We start from the raw sequence: 22374 nt of genomic DNA on the forward strand, positions 1-22374 counted from the left end.
AGTTATTGCATCGGAGAGGTGATCTTTACCTGTAATTATTACTACTCTGCCCACGATTGTCATATGGGTGGTGTCTGTTTTGGTCACGATTTACGTTGTACGAATAGCCTTGTCGTGTATTATTTCTTTCATCGCGGAATTGTGACAGGTGTGAGCTGTAATTGTTGTGCTCCTGATGTCGCGTTCCACTATTGTCAGTGTCAATTTCCAGTTCTTGTAACAGCCCCTGAAAAGCTTCAATGTCGTCTTTGCATCGCCCTGCTAAAATAATATGTCGTAAATGTTCAGGTAATTTGATTAAGCAAATCCCGATGACTTCTGAGGGGCTGTATGGGTTTGACAGGTACTGATTCTTATGTAACATGTCTTCGAAATATTTGACAAGACTGGAAAATTCAGATTGTTCGAAACATTTCATCATTATGATGCTATGTTTTACTCGGTCTTGTGTAGCTTGAGACCAATATGCTGAGAGGAAGGCTTGATGAAATTCAAACTACTGCACTAACGACTGATAGACACAGTTAACAAATGAAACATTTTAATAGAGGACAAACAATGTATTTACCTTAATAGTGTTCAAATGTCATAATGTATATAGCAGTTCATGACATCCAGTCTTACAAATTTCTAAACTCCGCTATCTCTCTCCCCACATCCATCACTGCTGGCGGCTCACCTCCAACTGCGCAACGCTACGCGCTGTTAACAGCCAACTGCCCAACACTACAATGGCAGACAACAATGCAAATTAGCCACAGACTGCGCACAGCACAGCCAGTGATTTTTCATACAGAGCGCTATGTGGCGTTACCAATAAGAGAACCTAAACAGCCTACTTACAGAACATTATTTTCTTTAATATATCTAACTCATCTAGTAGAAAGCGTCGGATGCTCTTTAAGACCGTTCGCAGATGATGCAGCTCTCTATAAGACAGTATCGGTTTGCAGAATAGCGCAGGCTTCGGCTGTTGACCCTGAATGTATATAAATGTAACGTATTGCGCATGTGTAGGAAAAGAAAGTCACTGCTAGAAAACTAAACTACTGATAATATACTGCTGGAAAGAGCATCTACCATAAAATGTCTAGGAATAAATATCCAGAGGGATCTTTAGTGAAATGACCTTATAAAATAAGTACTAGAGCAGCCTGAGATTCAAATGAAGAAGGTAAAGTAACTCGTTCACGAAGGAAGTCGTTTGCAAGGCGTTTGTTTGGATGATTCGAGACTACTGTTCATCAGTCTGAGATCCTTGCCACGTAGGACTGAGAAGAGACACAGAAGATTCTATCGCAATGGTGTGTTTCGTCACGAGACGGTTTAGTCTATGCTGGAGCGTTACAGAGATGCTCAGCAAAGTCCCTTGGCACACGCTACAGGCGAGGCGTTGTGCATTACGAAAGGGTTTACTACTGGAATTTCGAAAGAATTCATTACGAGAATAGTTGGACAACGTATTACTGTTCCCCACATGCATCTCGCGAATCACCACGACGAGAAATGTGGAAAAATTGGAGATGATACAGAGGCTGACCGACAATCACTCAACCCATGTGACACTCGAAGAGTGGATGAGGTAAGGGAGGATCAGTTGATGGTACCAGAAGTACCCTTCGCCAAACACCGTTAGGTGGCTTGCAGAGCAGATGTCTAAGGCACAAGAAACAGTCATCATCAACTTGCCCGATGATACATGGGTCTTTGCCCTTCTGCGCGATGGAGAATTCACATGTTTCCTCTACTTCCTTTGCCCTTTTGTCTCAGGGACATAGCGACACACTTAGCACTTGTTCGTAGTGACTAGTGCAATAACAAAATAAGCTGGACTGGACAGGAATAGCGCAGCATTACCATTAGTGCCTGAGTCAACTGCTTTGTCTGAAAGTGTGTCAGAAGTCGCGGAACCCAGCCGATGGCGACCTTCATGCCGATATAAATATAAAGTAAGGTGTTGAAAACCCATTCGTGGCTGATTTTCACTTTTTCCAACATCACCTCGACTGCAGTACGGTTGTGTTTAAGGGGAGCTTCTGATGGAGAGGTACGAGAAATGGGCGAAGGTTTGAATTTTTCTCATGCAAAGATTGTTTTCATTACGATAGAGCTTTTGCCATTGTATTATACGTTCATTAGTGTATGAAAATAGATCTCACAGATAATTAAGCATAGCGGCTGCAGCCCTTGTGAATGTATGTGCCTCGCGGCGAGTCTTGATTTGCCGAAGCGTTCTACGGACTCGTGGCTATTTCTGAAATCCACAAAATAGAAAATTCTAAAATTATAATGTATTTATGGGGTCATCATGATGAGTTTTGAAAAGATACCAAATAACTGGTAGCTATTTGAAAATCAGTCATTTCCTAACCATATTTTTCTAAGTTCAGATGTTTAAAATAAAAATTTAATTTCGTATACAAAAAAAATAGGTGTCACTAAGGCCTACTAAACTTAACCACCTTTCGTTTGAAAAAAATCGAAATAATCCGTCGAACCTCTGGAGCACTTCGAGCGCCCAATAATGTTGTTTCGAAAGAAACGTATTTAATGTTTGGAGTAATAAAAACAAAAGTGGTTTCAAAACTTGCGGTTTATCTGTGGTGCTAGGGTCAAAGGTATTATTCCTCATCCTCAAACTAGCTCTGATTCCGAAATGTTGCTCTATTTGTTTTAATTTAACTCGGACTCTTTCAGCAAACTGAGAAATTTGTTGCTCCGCTGAGGCCACGTGTTTCTCGTCAGGTAAAAGTCGCAGTCTTCATTCGGTGATATTCCACTCCCTCATCAGATAACGCCGGTTAACTCACGACAGTTTAGAAAGGTGGAAGTGGCAGAGGTTCCTCGAGTCACACGAAACACGCCGTTGGTGTGGATCCCATAAAGCGAGGACGCAGACGGGCTTTGGTAATTCGGGTCGATAGCACCGTATATTGAGTTAACACAGGTGCATAATCTCTGTTGCCCTAACACACCTGACAGCGCTAACTATGCGTGACTCCCTCCCAGACGCAGTTACATCGCAAACAAAATTCGAATTGACTATTATCTCTGCCTCTTGATATACCGTCGTTTGTACTGAAATGCAGCTCAACCAAACCAGCACCGAGTAGCTTGGTATCTTTCGCTGCCAGGAAAATTAACATCCACCACATACGACTGCAAATCCATAATAGAAATGGCGTGGCCTTGCTGTTTTTCTTTTTCTTTTACTAAAACTATAGAATTTCGAAAGAAAGGTTCTTTCAGTACCATCCCTGTATTTTACTTCCCGGTGCAACCTGTGGCTCTTCGGTATAAATCTCAGTCAATATCTATAGCGCCAATTACGACCAGTTCCTCCCTCCGTGACTCTTTTCTAATGATTTATGTCCGTCCATTCCAATAATTAAGAAACTAAAATACTGACGAAAAACCTTCGATTTTAAACTAACAGGGATACCCCACATGTTAACCACTGAGCAGAAGGTCCGCTTTAGATTAAAGAAAGAAAATACTAATGAGAAAATTTGGAGAACAGTCATTTGATGTTGACTGGAGAATGATTCTACTGCCGTCAAACGTACATTTTGCATCACGACCGCGAAGACAAGAGAAATTAGGATCGTGCAGAGGAATATAGAAATTAGTTTGTCCATCGCTCTATTTGCGATTGGAACAGAAGGGAAAATGATTAGGAGTGCACCATACTGTCTGTGGATCTAGAACTTACCAACCGGCAGAACACGTTTGCATCATGCAACAGTCCTGAGCACCTACAAAGCCGTCATCCGTCCCATACATTTGCTGTGCCAAAATACACTACTGGCCATTAAAATTGCTACACCAAGAAGAAATTCAGATGATAAACAGGTATTCATTGGCCAAATATATTATACTAGGAACGGCATGTGATAACATTTTCACGCAGCTTGGGTGCGTAGATCTTGAGAAATCAGTACACAGAACAACCAACTCTAGCCGTTATAACGGCCTTGATACGACTGGGAATTGAGTCAAACGGTGTTCGGATGGCGTGTACAGGTACAGCTGCCCAAGCAGCTTCAACACGATACCACAGTTCATCAAGAGTAGTGACGGGCGTATTGTGACGAGCCAGTTGCTCGGCCACCATTGACATGAAGTTTTCAATTGGTGAGAGATCTCGAGAATGTGCTGGGCAGGGCAGCAGTCGAACATTTTCTGTATCCAGAAAGGCCCGTGCAGAACCTGCAACATGCGTTCGTACATTATCCTGTTGAAATGTAGGGTTTCGCAGGGATCGAATGAAGATCCACGGGTCGTAACACATCTGAAACGTAACGCCCACTGTTCAAAGTGACGTCAATGAGAAAAAGTGGTGACGAGACGTGTAACCAATTGTACCCCATACCATTACGCCGAGTGATACGCCAATAGCGCTATGACGAATGCACGCTTCCAATGTGCGTTCACCGCGATGTCGCCGAACACGGATGTGACCATCATGATGCTGTAAGCAGAACCTGAATTCATCCGAAAAAATGACGTTTTGCCATTCGTGTACCCAGTTTCGTCGTTGAGAACACCATCGCAGGCGCTCCTGTCTGTGATGCAGCGTCAAGGGTAACCGCAGCCATGGTCTCCGAGCTGACAGTCCATGCTGCTGCACACGTCGTTGAGGTGTTCGTGCAGATGGTTGTTGTCTTGCAAACGTCCCCATTTGTTGACTCATGGATCGAGTCGTGGCTGCACGATCCATTACAGCCATGCGGATAAGATGCCTATCATCTCGAGTGCTAGTGATACGAGGCCGTTGGGATCCAGCACAGCGTTCCATATTACCTCCTGAACCCACCGATTCCATATACTGCTAACAGTCACTGGATCTCGACCAATGTGAACAGCAACGTCGCGATGCGATAAACTGCAATCGCGATAGGCTACAATGCGACGTTTATCAAAGTCGGAAACGTGATGGTACGCATTTCCCCTCTTTACACGAGGCATCTCAACAACGTTTCACCAGGGAACGCCGGTCAACTGCTGTTTGTGTATGAGAAATCAGTTGGTAACTTTCTTCATATCAGCACGTTGTAGATGTCGCAACGGGCGCCAACCTTGTGTGAATGCTCTGAAAAGCTAATAATTTGCATATCACAGCATCTTCTTTTCCTGTCGGTTACATTTCGCGTCTGTAGCACGTCATCTTCGTGGTGTAGCAATTTTAGTGGTTAGTAGTGTAACTTAAATAATCGCTTTACCAAAGCTGTATTCCTTTTCTCTTCTGTAGACGAATACATTACCAAAGACTCACTATCGTCTGACGCTTCACACAAATTTTCGGCTTTCCTATACACCCCACGAATTGGACTCCGACAGTTCCATTATTTGCACTCTAATATCTAGTCCTGGTATGCTTCCGAATCTATACCAACACATTCCATCAACTCTACATACAACTACACAGTCTCACAATCTCCATATCCTGTCTAACTGCAGTGTTAACAGATTACATCTTCCAGAAAAAAAACGAAGACACGTCTTGACAACTACCACTTCTTGGATATCTAACAGATCCGCTATCGTCCCCCACAAGGAGATTCGCTTTCCCTTTCCCATCCTCTTTTGACCACCACTCCAGTTAAACCTATAGTATGTCCCATGTCTTCCTACCAATCGCCTTCCTTCAGTTATTCCTGCTCCCATATATCAACCATCCTGCTCCATTGATACCCCACGCTTTACACAACAAGATCCACTCAGTCTTTCCTGCCTAATCAGCTCGAAATATAGGCACTTACCATTTTAATACAGTGAAGTGCTTCATCATTTTTGTTTCCAATCTCATCAACATGTAACGATTATCTTGATGCCACTAGCCAACACTCACCAGTTAAATATGAATGAATAAATGGATAAAAAAGGAAATAAGTCGTTATACGATAATATTGATTTGAAAATCAGTTCTAGAACTTGTTTCTTAATGATTCGCTTACTTCGAGATGTATCAGAGAACGGATAATAATAATCAGTTGCTCGAAATTACTGAAACACGTTGTCCAAATGCATGGAAGCAGGGCGTGTAGAAAAATATAAAGGTCTCTCGGTGAGATGAGTTAATAACATATATACAGGGTTCCAGCTACGTAACACTGTGTGTGATATGGATATTGAAAATGCGAAGTTCTTTGTGTGCTATTGGTTGTTCCATTATAATGTTATGGATCACTTTTTTCACGTCTCTGTGCTAAAGACGTGTAATGTAAAGCTTGTGTAAATTGTCGTTTGTTATAGAAGAAAAGAGAGATATTTTTATTTTAATATGATAAACAGTAAGAATAGAGGAGAAGTAAATTGTCATTTTTCTTCACTGGTTCTTTATTTGCATTGGGAAATACAGTGAAGGGAATATTTATCAGAAACTATGAACTACAACTTAAGAATAAATTGGACTGAAATAACATAGCCTAATATATAATTTTTAGGCATTTATCTTGCGAGACAAACCTTTACTCCGAGCAATAGTAGTGTGTACTTAGAAACAGGAATTCCACGAGTAATAGATTAGAAATTTCGCTTTCAATTCGAAATGATGAGTGATCTTGCTGCACCTCATACAACGGGTATTTCTAGAGTGAACCATGAATCGCGACATACTCCTTCCGGGTAGACATCTGAGACGTAGCAAGAATTTTGCCCTGATAACTCCAAGTCGCAAGAAAGTACGGAAGCTATAAGTTTAAAAATACAGCGCTCATTAAGCACATTACGACCATTAAACACATTAGTTGCAGCTTTGCTCAACGCTAATAATCAACAGCAGTGTCATAGCCCAAGACTTCCACGAGTCGTTCTCTGGTGTAAACCTGTCTCAGGCTACGTCTCAGCAGTCAGTGTATCCAGAAGCTGCCTACCGTGGTTCACTGTTCGCATTAAGAACATCCGCGCGATAAGATACAGCAAGATAATGGAAGCAAGACTAAAGAAAAACTAAGACACGTTCACAGAATTTGTCGGCCTGGAAAAAGCATTTGACAATGTAAAATGGTGCAAGATGTTCGAAATTTTGAGAAAACTAGTGTTAAGCTATCAGAAGAGAAGGGTCATGTACAATATGCACAAACGCCATGAGGGAATAATAATAGTGGACTCCCAAGAACGAAGTGCTCGTATTAAAGATGTTTTAAGACGAGAATGTAGTTTTCGACCCTACCGCTCAGTCTGTACATCGAAGAAGCAAGGTCAGGAGTGCAATTAATATTCAAGGTGAAGGGATATCGATATTATGATTCGCTGATGACATAGCTATCCTGAGTGAAAGTGAAGAAGAATTACGTGTTCGGCTGAATGGAATGAACAGTCTAATGAGTAAAGAGTATGGCTTGCGAGTAAATCGAATAAAGACGAAAGTAATGAGAAGTAGTAGCAATGAGAACAGCTAGAAACTTAATATCAGGATCTATGGTCACGAAGTAGATGAAGATAAGGAATTCTGGTACCTAGGCAGTAAAATAACGAAAGACAGACGGAACAAAGATGACATCAGAAGCAGACAGGAAACGGGAAAAATGGTAATCCTGACCAAGAGAATCCTACTGTTGATGACGTCTTCAGTCCAGAGACTGGTTTGATGCAGCTCTCCATTTTACATTATCCTGTGCAAGTTTCTTCATCTCCCAGTACAAACTGCAACCTACATCCTTCTGAATCTGTTCAATGTATTCATCTCTTGGTCTCCCTCTGGGATTTTTACCCTCCACGCTGCCCTCCAATACTAAATTGGTGATCCCTTGATGTCTCAGAATATGTCCTACCAACCGAACACTTCTTCTAGTGAAGTTGTGCCACAATTTCTCTTCTCCCCAGTTCTGTTCAATACCTCCCCATTAGTTACGTGATCTACCCATATAATCAGCGTTCTTCTGTAGCACCGCATTTAGAAAGCTTCTATTCTCTTCTCTTCTAAATTGTTTATCGTCCACATTTCACTTCCATACATGGATACACTCCAAAAAATACTTTCAGAAATGGCTTCCTGACACTTAAAACTACACTTGATGTTAACAATTTTCTCTACTTCAGGAACACTTTCCTTGCCATTGCCACTCTACATCTTATATCCTCTCTACGTCGTTCATCGTTAGTTATATTGCTCCCCAAATAGCAAAACTCCTTTACTACTTTAAGCCTCTCATTTCCTACTCTAATTCCCGCATCATCACCAGATTTAATTGGACTACATTCCATTATCCTCCTTTTTCTTTGCTTCTGTTGATGTTGTTCTTATATCATCCTTTCAAGACACGGTCCATTCCGTTCAGCTGCTCTTCCACGTCCTTTGCTGTCTCAGTCCAAACTGATATTCGGCTTGTACCAGTTTCACCATTCGTCTGTAAATAATACAAGTTGGTATTTTGCAGCTGTGACTGTGAACTGATAGTTCGGTAATTTTCACACCTGTAACACGAGCTTACTTTGCGATTGGAATTATGATATTATTGAAGTCTGAGGGTATTTCGCCTGTCTCATACATCTTGCTCACCAGATGGCAGAGTTTTGTCAGGGCTGGCTCTCCCAAGGCTATCAGTAGTTGTAATGGAATGTTGTCTACTCCCAGGGCATTGTTTTGACTTAGGTCTTGAAGTGTTCGTCAGATTCTTCATGCAGTATCATATCTCCCATTTCATCTACATCTACATCCTCTTCCCTATCCATAATACTGTACTCAACTACATCGCCCTTGTATAGACCCTCTACATACTGCTTCCACGTATCTGCTTTCCCTTCTTTGCTCCGAACTGGGTTTCCATCTGAGCTCTTGATATTCATGCCATCGGTTCTCTTTTCTCCAAAGGTCCCTTTAATTTTCCTGAAGGCAGTATCTATCTTATAAATAGTGATATGCGCCTCTACATCTTTATATTTGTCCTCTAGCCATTCCAGCTTAGCCATTTTGCACTTCCTATCGATATCATTTTTGAGACGTTTGTATTCCTTTATGCCGGCTTTATTTATTGTATTTTTGTATTTCCTCTTTTCATCAATTAAATGAAAAATCTCTCCTGTTACCCAAGGATTTCTATAAGCCCTCATATTTTTCCCTGCTTGATCCTGTGCTGCCTTCAATATTTAATATCTCAAAGCTACCCATTCTTCTTCTACTGTATTTCTTTTTCCCATTCTTGTCTATCGTTGCCTAATGCTCTCCTCAAACTCTCTTCAACCTTTGGTTCTGTCAGTTTATCCAGGTACCATCTCCTTAAATTCCCACCTTCTTGCAGTTTCTTCAGTTTTAATCTACAGTTCATAATCAATAGATTGTCGTCAGAGTCCACATCTGCCCCTGGAAATGTCTTACGATTTAAAACCTGGTTGATGCACAAACTCCCCTTCACGATAACCCTCTGCTTTTTAGAAAAAAACTATAGCGTTGCCCAGCAGATGGATATCTCAGGCCCGTGTTGTTTTAATCGACATAAATTTACACTATTTTGTCTAATGATGTGAAGAGTTTTGATATATAAGTAATTAATGATAATTTTATTAATCTACTGTTTACATTTCAAAAAAAAACATAGTTGTTATGCGTTTACTGGTGACTTTTATTCTTACTCCAAATTTGTGCTTGGTCTACAGACAGAATGTTTCGAGCATACAAAAGCACGTATATAATTTGACTTTTTCTTTCTTCTCTACACAATAAGCATGTCTTCTTTTGTTCCTGGCTGGTGGTTCCACTGCACTTTCTGGACCCGGTGCTAGTAATGAATTCATTGACTTTTTTACTTCTGCTTGTTACTTTCCCAAATTGGTAATGAAAGTCTGACGTCTCATTTTCTTTATTGGTACCCAGCATCATCAAAATTATGTGTACATTCATTACACTTCCATCTATCATGTTGAAGCAAACGGCCAGTGACCACCTCCTTGTTTTTCTCTGCACGCTATAGCATCGCGTCTTCTGGTTCATGATGTCAACGCCGCCCTTTGAGACGTTGTGTGTCATTATAGCTTCAGGCTTCTTCACTTGTGATGATGGTACCATTGGCTGGCCTTGAAGAGATCTAAAGTTGGTAAGTACTTTGTTTTTCTTCGGAACCAGAAGCTATCATCATATCTGGTTGAAAACCAAAAAATATAGTGTTACCTCACGTCCTTAAGGAACAATAAAATCGGCAGGAAGCTTACCATTGTTTTCTTCGGATTATACGAACTAGTGTCAGATCTTTTCACAGAGACTAATGAGCTATATTGAGAAATGTAAAGAAAATAATCGAGGTGTTTTCGAGCTAAATCACCAGGGTTTTCACAACATTTTCTGCAAGTTGCACTGCTCTGGTTTCTTCCCCCTTCCCCAATACACTTTTCGTCTTCAGTCGCTTGGTGCCCTGTCAAAAATAGCCTAGAATTGTATCCTGTATTTACCTGGTTTTGATGGGCTGCACTGTCGAAATGGATCGTGACCTCAAATGTGACAAACTCTTCATCCCTGATGATGCAGCATCCTGTAATGTAGGTATCACTAAAGGGTAATTTCAAACATAGCATAAACTTCTCTTATAGGATCCAGTTCGTGACTTGATCTATGTTGAAGTGGGGCTGCTGTCTTGTCGAAGTGCAACGGCGTCAGAATAGCATGGAGACGGCTGCGAGACGCAATTTCAGTGAACAGTAGTAGGCCATACTCAACACACCAAAGCTGACTGATATCTCGATTTTTTTGACTTGTTACCTCCAGCAGTGTCAGAACACCAAGAAAATTTTTGATATCATGAATATGCGTATCCACCCAGTCTTCTTAAACGATTCGATCCTAATTGGTCGACATACACACTTTGTCAATAAGAGATACACGAAAGAACAACACAACACAAGGAGACTAGGTACTGGCAGAAGTAAAGCTGTGAGGACGGGGCTGAGTCGTGCTTGGGTAGCTCAGTACAGCCGGCACGGTAGCTCAGCGTGTTCGCTCAGAGGGCTAGCTGTCCTCTGTAATAAAAAAAGTGAGTGAATGGATCAATAATGAACTTCAATAGGCGTCAGGGGACGTCCGCCACGAACAATTGCAGCGAACAAAATGAGATAACAAAAAAAAGTTGGTAGAGCATTTGCCTGCGAAAGGCAAAGGTCCCGAGTTCGAGTTTCGGTCCGGCACACAGTTTTAATCTGCCAAGAAGTTTCATATCAGCGCACACTTCGCTGCAGAGTGAAAATCTCATTCTGAACACAAGATTAATCATTATCACAGTTTCTAATCGAATAATTTGTACTTCCCTGGTCTTCTTTCAATAGATCGTTTTTGTTGTGCTTAGCAGAAACTCCAGCTTGAGGACCTGTAGCCCATATTTACACTCCTGGAAATGGAAAAAAGAACACATTGACACCGGTGTGTCAGACCCACCATACTTGCTCCGGACACTGCGAGAGGGCTGTAGGGAATGATCACACGCACGGCACAGCGGACACACCAGGAACCGTGGTGTTGGCCGTTGAATGGCGTTAGCTGCGCAGCATTTGTGCACCGCCGCCGTCAGTGTTAGCCAGTTTGCCGTGGCATACGGAGCTCCATCGCAGTCTTTAACACTGGTAGCATGCCGCGACAGCGTGGACGTGAACCGTATGTGCAGTTGACGGACTTTGAGCGAGGGCGTATAGTGGGCATGCGGGAGGCCGGGTGGACGTACCGCCAAATTGCTCAACACGTGGGGCGTGAGGTCTCCACAGTACATCGATGTTGTCACCAGTGGTCGGCGGAAGGTGCACGTGCCCTTCGACCTGGGACCGGACCGCAGCGACGCACGGATGTACGCCAAGACCGTAGGATCCTACGCAGAGCCGTAGGGGACCGCACCGCCACTTCCCAGCAAATTAGGGACACTGTTGCTCCTGCGGTATCGGCGAGGACCATTCGCAACCGTCTCCATGAACCTGGGCTACGGTCCTGCACACCGTTAGGCCGTCTTCCGCTCACGCCCCAACATCGTGCAGCCCGCCTCCAGTGGTGTCGCGACAGGCGTGAATGGAGGGACGAATGGAGACGTGTCGTCTTCAGCGATGAGAGTCGCTTCTGCCTTGGTGCCAATGATGGTCGTATGCGTGTTTGGCGCCGTGCAGGCGAGCGCCACAATCAGGACTGCATGCGACCGAGGCACACAGGGCCAACACCCGGCATCATGGTGTGAGGAGCGATCTCCTACACTGGCCGTACACCTCTGGTGATCGTCGAGGGGACACTGAATAGTGCACGGTACATCCAAACCGTCATCGAACCCATCGTTCTACCATTCCTAGACCAGCAAGGGAACTTGCTGTTCCAACAGGACAATGCACGTCCGCATGTATCCCGTGCCACCCAACGTGCTCTAGGAGGTGTAAGTCAACTACCCTGGCCAGCAAGATCTCCGGATCTGTCCCCCATTGAGCATGGTTGGGACTGGATGAAGCGTCGTCTCACGCGGTCTGCACGTCCAGCACGAACGTTGGTCCAACTGAGGCGCCAGGTGGAAATGGCATGGCAAGCCGTTCCACAGGACTACACCCAGCATCTCTACGATCGTCTCCATGGGAGAATAGCAGCCTGCATTGCTGCGAAATGTGGATATATACTGTACTAGTGCCGACATTGTGCATGCTCTGTTGCCTGTGTCTATGTGCCTGTGGTTCTGTCAGTGTGATCATGTGATGTATGTGACCCCAGGAATGTGTCAATAAAGTTACCCTTTCCTGGGACAATGAACTCACGGTGTTCTTATTTCAATTTCCAGGAGTGTAGTTCCCTTTACGAGAAAACAATAGTTCACAGTCATCAGACTTTGCACTGAAGTTATGCCTTTGCATGTTCCTAAAGGGATTCTTTGTAATCATCATCTTCTGAGTTTTCATTGACATCTAACTCATTACATCATCACTGGAAGATTGACGTTCCCTTAGCTGGGTTTTCAGAATCAGAAGACTGCTTCAACAGTTCCCTTATCTCCTGATCTGATAGTCCTCTTCTCCGCAACATTTTAATCTGTAGAACAGGCAGCTATTATGAAATAATGCACGAAAATAAACATGTGCTTGTCACTAAGAGGACTGTTGACACTGGAGTATTAACTGCGCGAGTCGATGTTATAACAGGCGCTGCGGAGACATACGCCTGGTTGTTGCTAAGCTGCTTCTTACCGCAAGCACGTGCCAGGACCGTACTGGAGGAACCGTGTACCGACACTTTAACGCAGTGCCACAGGAAAAGTATTCAATTATTTTTCGAGAATGGCAATTAACTTGAAAAATTAAAATAGATACAAAATTTCATTAAAATAAAATTTATAATTACTACTAGAGAACATATTAAATATCACAGTCAGGACTTTGCGGCTGAGGCCCGATGGTGAGAAGATAGCGTTTCATTTATAGCCATAGAATTGGGCCAAGTCCTATTTCATGCTTCTTTTGGCACATCAGCCCTTGTTCAACATCCGTAGCGAGATGGATACACAGGTTTCCATCCGCTCACCGAAGGGTATTCGTACTTCTGTCAATGTTCCCCTTTGCCTTTCGGCAGAAGGGAGGTGGAGTAAGGACCTTGATCACTACTCCTTGAGTCAATGACGTGGATTGAGTTCCAAACCTCTCCGCAGTGTCTCATGAATTGAGGGCATGTGACACAGTTAGTGGTGATACGTCCGTCGGATAGGGATGTTAAGCTCGACGGTCCCCATGGTGCTATTCGAGAAGCGTGGGCTATGTGCCACAGGCAGGTTTGACCCCCTGCCTTCTCTCCTTATCTCTAACACGAACACGAGGCTACACTACATACACACACACACACACACACACACACACACACACACACACACGCACGCACGCATGCACACGCACATACACACACACGTACACACACCATTAGAAACATGCGCACTTAATACCATTACACCACTGCAGTGAGCTACACTTAATAAGAAACTCACAAATCTTGACCTTTGTGAAGGAAAGTTGCCTGCGATCGCGGAGGACAGAAACAACCTTTCCAAATAGGCGGCTGAGCCTGAGCTTCGGGACCTCTCAGCCCTTCATGCCATACAACTTTACTTTTTTGTCAACAGGCCTTCTTGTATTTGATGCCGTCAGCATCTGTGGGAAGTGGCTGATGGACGGCGGAACCGCCAGCAGGCGACACGGAGTCGGACCTCCATGACTCATCACAATACGTGGAGGTCGAAGGTTTTCCTACTCTGAAAAGAGGACAGGCAGCGATCTTTGGCAGAGATGACGACAGAGTTGAATGCTGGTTCAAACCGCACAGTCCTTGACCGGAACAAGAGTTTCTGAACATTGTTGAAGTAGTGTTCCGCAGCAGACGTCCCCACCGTTCCGCTACGTCGACGCAACAGCGTCAGCAATTACGATTGCATTTGGTCCTGTATCAACGACATTAGACCGTGGATCAATAGAAAGGTAGTCACCTGGTCGGAAGAATCACGTCCCTTTTTACAGGAGTCGGAAGGGCGCGGCCATCCTAAATATTTGTTATAAATCGATAAGCAACCAGTTTGTAACGAGTTTCACATGATCGTCGTACCACTTGTCAGTGACAACAGTTCCTGACACCGGCGTTTTTGATGCGATGAATGAAAGAACTTTTAACAGTAAATTACAATGATGCCATTTGAAATCCACTTTCAATCGGTTCTCTTTTCTTTTCTTCTGGCTAACTATCCTAAAGATATTTTTACGTCTACCGGAATGTGTATAGGGAATGTTCACATTATTAACGCGGTATACGAAAATATATTCAATACCACCTTTTGCAGCACGGACATGCAAGGAGTCATTGAGATTCTGGGAGGTACCGACAGGGATGTGAAGCTATGTCGACTCCAGTGTCAGGTGGCCAGATGTGGTTGAGGGTCCATGGTGTGAACAGCTCGGTTGTGATTTCACAGATTGGAGGTAAAGTCTAAACTCAGCAGGTTAGGTGGCTAGGAGAACACGGTAAACTGGTGCTCTTCGAGCCACGCAAGTACACTGCCAGCTGTGTCACAAGTTGCATTGTCCTGTTGGTAGATGTCACAGTGGCGAGGAAAAAAATTACATGTCCCCAAGGATAGACGTAAAATTGTGTTGATCCACTGTGCCTTCCTGAACAACGAGATCATCCAGGTATTGGATGGTTCAAATGGCTCTGAGCTCTATGAGACTTAACATCTGAGGTCATCAGTTCCCTAGAACTTATAACTACTTAAACCTAACTAACCTAAGGGCATCACACACATCCATGCCCGAGGAAGGATTCGAAACTGCGACCGTAGCAGTAGCGCGGTTCCAGACTGAAGCGCCTAGAACTGCTCGGCCAAAGCGGTTGGCCCATCCAGCTAATCCCACGGAAACATTCCCCATACCATAACACTCTCTCCTGTGTCCTGCATCTTCCCAACCATTGCTGAAGAGCGTACACGCCGAGAACCATGTCCGATGAAGCATATAACGTGATTCATCTGAAAAGGCCACGTGTCGCAGTTCAGTGGACGTTCAGTTGCGATGTTGTCCGGAAAATTCCTGTCTTTGTCGCCAATGGATTCATGAACAAGGCGCCCCCTGCATAGGTCCATGCGCGTTTCGTTATTGAGGAGACGCTATAGGTAGCCTCTTGGTTCATCTGGGCTGTCCGTTGCTGAACATTTGCTCGTCTGTTCGTACAGCTGTCGGCAGCTATCGTTCTTCCCTGTCATCTATGGCACATCGTGCACCACAAGTGCCACGGTGCCTTTTTGGCGCGGTATACTTTAACCATGACCAACTGTTCTGCCGTTTGGGACTTGAGACAAATAGCTCCACTTCCGCATTACGACAACAACTACACTGTTCTCCGCGTCCCACACTGCGACACGCATTATGTACCATACACTGCTGCTAGTGGTGCCACCTGCCATCTGTGAGTGGTCTTTGCAGGTTGACGTCGAACATGGGCGGCGATCGTCTCATTGTCACTGAAAGCAAAAGGAGTCAAATGTTAAAGAATGCATGAATTACACACTGTTTGATGTAGTGCCATATATCCTTATATCTTCCAGCACATTTACATGTAGTATACAATCCACCAGCATCGCAACCAGTAACCGCAACATTTTTCCTTTTTTCTACAAGGCCGCCTTTGCGGCCGAGTATTTGGCGAACGCCAGTAAGAAGTGTCTCAGATCTGCCACTGCCGTCGTATCGTGATCACCCTGTCCAGAATCAATGATTTTCACATTGATTTTCAACCGATATAGATGGGTAGGGTAACAATCCTCTCCTAGCTTCATGCCCTTGAGCGACGTCACATGACGTCGAGTAAGCTTCATCGAGGTGTACTGTAGCTGAGAAGAGACGTTGGGTTCTATGGCCACGTGATAGTGGCCCTTATAATGCTGGAAGATGTCCCATTCATCCCTGGGTGATAAGCAGACTCATTGACCGTGTCGTTAAAGTCCGTACAATGATGATGATGACGATGATTTTTTGTGTGTGGGATGCTCTACTGCTCAGTGGTCAGTGTCTATAAACATTCCCAATCTTTACACAGTCCAGCCGCACCACTTGCCGAAAGGCGACGAAATGATGAGGACAATACAAACATCTAGTTCCTGGGTGGAGAAAATCTTTGATCCTGCCGCCAGTCGTACCTGGGACCCTATCATCATGAGGCAGCAACGCTAGCTACTAGACCACGAGCTGAGGAAAAATTCGTACGAGGGATCGCTGTTGGACATAACTGCCCATCCGTAAAGCTCCTCTTAGTGAGGCCATCCACAGTTTCATTCTGGAGAATGGCTTGATGCCCTTCTATCCAAAGTACGCGGACACCAATGCCTAATGTCCACACGTCTGTTACGACCTCCAAGGTATTCACGACATGGCTCTTAGTCTGTTTATCAAGCGCTGTCTGTTGTAGAGTCTTCGGGAGTCCGCGAGGATCAATATGAGCCGGAAAGTCTCCTTGCCATAGTAAATAGCCTCCCAGATGGCCCATGAGTCCGGCGTGGGGAAACACGATTCCAGCGGCAGTGCCAGCGTCTGGTATACCAGTGGTCAGCTACCGACTTCGACCATCTACTATGACTAGTGACGTTTCTCTTAAGCAGCACCGTGAGCGGAGAGCTCTAATGTGAAGACAGAAGTTGCTTTTCCTCAAGGAGTTGTAAAAGTTACGCATTGTGATCGTGTCAAAAGTTTAAAGTTCAACATCTCCTGAAATCCGACACTGTGCTTCGTATAATTCCTATTCCATTCTGTACCATTTGCGGTTAGATACTCTTAGCCGAAGAGGTTTATTTTAGTCTGAGAGGCTAAAACGAAACAGGACATTCGACGCGTTCTGTATGCATCGAAGAGCACTCTCGCGGTGGAGTGCGGAACTCAATTACATTACTGAGGCAACACCGGCCAGGCCAGCGAGAGCGCTAACACGCGACCTCGCCGCGGCGAAACAGACGAACCGCTCTCTGGCACCTGCGACTCTAAGCAAATACGCCAGCCAACTAGCGAAAAGTTTGACAGTACCCGTAGCCCAGCCAGCCTACTTCATTCAGTACAAACGGCGTATCATATGCGTGACCGACCCAGGGCTCCTTGATTGCATATGGCTCCACAAAGATTCCTAAAGTCTGATGAGCCTGCGTAACAGTCCTCCATGACGGAACAGCAGGATTGCATCCTGTGACAAGTGAAAATGAGTCGGCAGCAGAGATATATTTTGGTTAAGTGAGTGCGAATAGAAAAGATACGAAGCAACAATTATAATGACCTGGATCTACGTAAAACCAGAATCCAACGTGTAATGATGCAACCGGAGAAACTGTGTGATATGGGACAATTTAGGACAGATTAAACCAGAAGGGATCATGAGTAAAATATGCCAAAATCTGCACATGAATCAAAGTCATAACCACCTTGGTATTGAAGAAGTAGCAGTAGCAATTGTTAGCAGACTACGTTATAGGAATTCAGGACCGCCTACTATGAAAACAACTGTTCTTAATAAATGTGTAAACATGTCTCAGCACCTTTTTGCCACTGTCAGTGGGCACCTCTTATTTGCTACACATCTAGGTTCTGTAGGACCCTGTTTACATTATAGTATACTAATAGCGTGTCATCCTTAATGGTATATTCGAATATCCGTACTTGTTTCATTATCCTCTGTTGTGGAAACATAGTCAAAAAAAGCGATGAATCTTTTATGAGGAAATTCACTCGCAGGTTAACAGTTTTGCTACAGGGAGAAAAAAGCGATGAATCTTTTTTGAGGAAATTCGCAGGTTAATAGTTTTGTTACTGTTTCTCTACCGCTTATTGATAATCAGTTCTGTTAAGACAAGAAATATGAATATCATAAAATGCTAGTCAGGGAATCCTCCGTACCTCAAGGTCTCTCAACACCACTGTTCGTACAGAAGTACGTCACTGCCCAGTCAGATTAATGTGACCACACGTCAGAGGCCAGATTAACAATATTTTGCAGGGCGTGCAGCTAGGAGCCAGTGAGGTTCTGGAAACTACCGACAGGGATGTGACGCCATGCCGACTCTAGCGCCGTTGCCTGTTGAGAATCCATGCCGTGAACATCACATTTGGGCTTAAATGTCGGCCGGAGTGGCGGAGAGGTTCTAGGCGCTTCAGTCTGGAACCGCGCGACCGCTACGGTCGCAGGTTCGAATCCTGCCTCGGGCATGGATGTGTGTGATGTCCTTAGGTTAGTTAGGTTTAATTAGTTCTACGTTCTAGGGGACTGATGACCTTCGATGTTAAGTCCCATAGTGCTCAGAGCCATTTTTGGGCTTAAATCGGTGGAATTTAGTCGCCAGGGAATGACGGGAAACTCATTGTGGTACTCTCCGAATCATGAATGTACACAATGAACTCTGTGTCAAATCGCACTATCCTGCTGGTAGATGTCATCGTCACGATGAAAAGACAAGCTGCATGTAGAGGTTCCCAAGGGTACATACAAACCTGATTTGATTCACCTGAGATCACACAGGGAATTCCGCAGACCGTAGGGCTCCCTCCTCCAGTCTGAACCCTTTATACGGTTGTTGCGGGGTATTTGCTTTCAGGCGTTTCACGTCGATGCGGGATTCGTGATTGGTCTGAAAAAGGGCCCCTGCTGCCACTCAGTGGACGTCCAGTAGCAGTACTGTCATCCCCATTCCAGCCTGCAGAGGCGCCATTTTACTACGCATGAATTACTTTAACAACGGCAGCGGTCGAAAAGTTTACAAATTGAGAAATTTCGGAAATACTTGCGCTGTATGAGCGAAAACCAATGTTAATGCCCATAATGATTATGCCCATATTGGGTCTAAAATATCACTTAGTTTCTGTATCACGACTCTGTCTTAGGTTGTAATCCCCCTCAAACCCGAACGACTTGTTACCATACTTTACTAGTACTGCAGTGTGCCATTTCCGCCTCGAAAGTAGATGGAGGTCACCTTGATGTGACTGGACCGTGATTTTTAACAGAAGGAAGATGGACACAGTCAGGATTTAGTTTTCTTCCAAACTTTTGGACGTTACTTTCTAATACACTAGTTCTGACACTATGATGCCAAGAAATGCATAGCATGCTTAACCGATAATGTAAGTTTCAATAATTTTTGGAGGATGGTAGTGAAGTTGCAAGGTGTACGCCCGTTATGTCTAAAAGTGAGATGTACCAGTGACATTATATGGAAAAATGCGATTGCTATGGAATCCCTGGAGACTAAAAACCATTAGAGGTGTCATTTCCGGATGTGTTGCACTCCTAGAGACATGAATGCAATATCCTGTTCGTTCCTGAAGGTGGGTTCATGAAATTTGAGATGTTGTACTCAGTAAAGAGTGTCAATATGAAGGGCCTGGATGAAAGTCACGAGAAGAATTATTTTTCCCAACCTGTGAAATCCACACAGCATTCGGTCTAACAACAGACCGCTGTTCGCGATGGAAAAATTCGAAGAATATGTAAGGAAAATCAATATTCGTGAATGTAATGTGTTGATTTATTTTCCGCAAGGAGTATGAACGAGAGACAAAGCTCAGAACAGAAGTGGCACGCATTGCTTCGGCAAGCGTATTTCGCGGGGGTATTAATATTGCCACTTTGAACAAGTAATCGATAATACTAGGGTTGTCTAGAAAGTAAGTTTCGATCGGTTGCGAAATGGAAACCACAGTGAAACCAAGAAAGGTTTTATTTGCAACAGTTAGGTACACCTTCTTCCTACTTCTCTATATACTCGCCGCTCCAACTTCGAGTGCTGTCGTAGTGTTGTATCAACTTTCCAATATCCTCGTCATAGAAAGCAGCCGCCTGTGTTCTCGGACAGTTATCTGCACTGGTCAGCAGCTCGTTGTCTGTGGGAAAATTTTGTCTTCATAGACAGCGGTTCTTGTGAGCACAGATGAGACTCAGGGGGGAGCCAATTACGGCCTGTATTGTGGATAATAGAACACTTCTCATCGGAAACGCTGCAGGAGCGTCTCCATTGCCCCTGCAGTGTGCGGCCGAGAATTGGCATGAAGAAGGAACTGCTCGACAGTTGTGTTATATGGGCTGCATGACACAGGCTAAATCTCTAACCAGGCCCTCATATTTGGCGGGAGACGCTATTCCCTACGCATCTTTACGTGCTCACTGTTCACTCAAAACTGAAAAGAGCGACGCGCCACGATCGACGGACATACTGCAGACGCTGCTCAACACATCTGTGCAAAGCTTTAGCGGATTTTAAAAGAGGTTTCCATTTCTAGACCGATCGGAAAGTACTTTCTGAACAACCCTCTTATCAGAGATGGAGCGACTGGTTGAGAACCGACTGAACTTTTGGTTTGACAGCTGGAACACAATTTGTTTCCTATGGAGAAATTAAATATTTTTAAAGTTTTGATATTGTATAAAAAAAGCGCCGGCGCATGTAAACGTAAGGAAAATAACCGACACGGCATTAATGTTTCAAAACTGGATTTTTGTTAAGCGAAAATTAAAGATAAATGATAAACTCACATTGAAAATTAAGAAGTACATGCACACCCACTATTGACCCCTAAGAGTTCTTGGTAGACATCATGTTAATGCCTACCAATTTAAACATTCTACGTATAAGAAGTGGTATTACATGAGTAATATAATAGGTCTTTAAAAATTCACCGAGAACAACACGAGCAAAGCCGCCCATAGTATTCCACGTAAACAGGTTTCTGAACACTGAGCTCGCAGTTGACTGGCCTCTACTTCCTCTTTAAAGACTCGCGCCTCTCCATCTACCCTATGTGCAGAATCAAGAGGTCTAAGGATACAGAACGTCTTGCAGTTAAAATTTTCTCGGATATGGGATCTTGTGGAAATGGTACATGAAAATGAATCACTACAGAAAGAACAATATAAATGATGTAATGCCGGAGTCGTCTACGTGAAATACAGCTAACACTGAAGCGAGAAATGTTATACTGTGCCCAGAGGTTGTCTTGAGTAAAAGAAGAATTAAATTTATTTCACCTTATATTTGTGAATACGTTGAAGATCAGTGCACTTGAATTGATCTTATGTTAGAAAAAAAATAATGATGTACAGTGACTGATAATTTTCATCAAGTACGTATATTTGGAGTATGACTGCTTGGTAAAGAGCTTGATATCAGCTCTTTCTCCTGCCCGTCGCCGCAGCTGACGTAAGCGTGTAAACATCACTGCAGAGTTTCCGCTTGTCTTGCGTTTGTGCTATAGCCTCTCGTACAGTATGGCGTGCAAGACCTAAACTAAATAGCTGGAGTTAAAGTTGACGTAAGCATGGCCAATATGAATAATGTCATGAAATTATAAAGCGGCTCATTACTCATTGCTGTTGGCGAAAATATAACATTTACGTACGCTACAAGAATATTATACGTTCAAAAAATTGTAGAATTCTTACTGATCCGCAATCTTCCTATTCATGATCGAAGCAGAAATTAAATGATGGAAATGCTTATCCAAGGGAGACTCTGACATGCTGTCGAAAGCTTTTTGGGTTCTTTTAATAATTTATGATCAGAGAGGCCATCTACTGCTACAAAGCTAACAGTTTTTAGTTCAGCCGATTGTTTATTGATGGCTGTATCTCAGTGCGAAGTATACTAGTTAGTGCCTCGTTTTATTAATCGAACGTAATGGAAAAATTTCTCACGGAACGTTGTTTTGACTCCGTTTCATATTAACATGGAGATAGCACTAGAGTATTAGCGTTTACTAATTTTCAGTGAGGAAGACAGAAGCGGAATAGGGAATCTCGCTTCGTCATGCATTTGCAAGTAAGTAATAAAGTGTGATTCTTATTTTTCAAAGAGAAAATCCAACTAACGTGCCTGGACAATACCTTACACGTAATCATTAAAAATTGAGACAGAATTCCTCCCAACATTTGTA

At 43.7% G+C, this 22374-nt stretch overlaps 1 protein-coding gene across 1 annotated transcript in view; it reads right to left on the minus strand.

Moving 5' to 3' along the window:
* LOC126285115 (substance-K receptor-like) overlaps nucleotides 1-22374 on the minus strand; it is a 271274-nt gene that overhangs the window by 61742 nt on the left and 187158 nt on the right. The window lies entirely within an intron of this gene.

The sequence above is a fragment of the Schistocerca gregaria genome, chromosome 8, assembly GCF_023897955.1.
Source record: "Schistocerca gregaria isolate iqSchGreg1 chromosome 8, iqSchGreg1.2, whole genome shotgun sequence".
Lineage (NCBI taxonomy): Eukaryota > Metazoa > Arthropoda > Insecta > Orthoptera > Acrididae > Schistocerca > Schistocerca gregaria.